Source organism: Sinocyclocheilus anshuiensis, unplaced genomic scaffold (assembly GCF_001515605.1).
Source record: "Sinocyclocheilus anshuiensis isolate Anshui unplaced genomic scaffold, SAMN03320099.WGS_v1.1 scaffold293, whole genome shotgun sequence".
Lineage (NCBI taxonomy): Eukaryota > Metazoa > Chordata > Actinopteri > Cypriniformes > Cyprinidae > Sinocyclocheilus > Sinocyclocheilus anshuiensis.
This window is the reverse complement of record NW_015540858.1, coordinates 760,564-761,087: the sequence shown is the minus strand read 5'-3', so window position 1 is coordinate 761,087 and position 524 is coordinate 760,564.

Genomic DNA, 524 nt, shown 5'->3' with positions numbered 1-524 from the left:
TTTTATATATATATATATATATATATATATATATATATATTATAGTTAACTAAGTTGAACCTGATGTACTTAAATAAATATAAATAAATAAATATATAAAATGATCAAAACACACACACACACACACATATATATGTATATATAACTAACATTTTAAATGTACATTTTTTAAATGAAACGGGAAAATATAAAAATAAAAGCTGATTCAAAATATAAATAAAAACTATAATAGTTTTCACAAAAATATGAAACATGAATAAATTACATTAAAAAAAATATTTTAAAATGTAATATTTTAAAAAGTTTGGTTGCCACATTGAATCAGTTGATATATGCCGAGACATGTAGCGGGTCATTAAGTTATGCACATGGCAAACAAATTATCAATTATAAACTGGATAATTCCGGTCCTTGATTCTGATTGGCTGAGCCGCGTTCGAAGCTGTTGTAAATTACTCTACAAACATACACCTTTGTTTATGTCTGTGTGTTGCTCGGCAACCACTTTGTTGCAACCACAACTG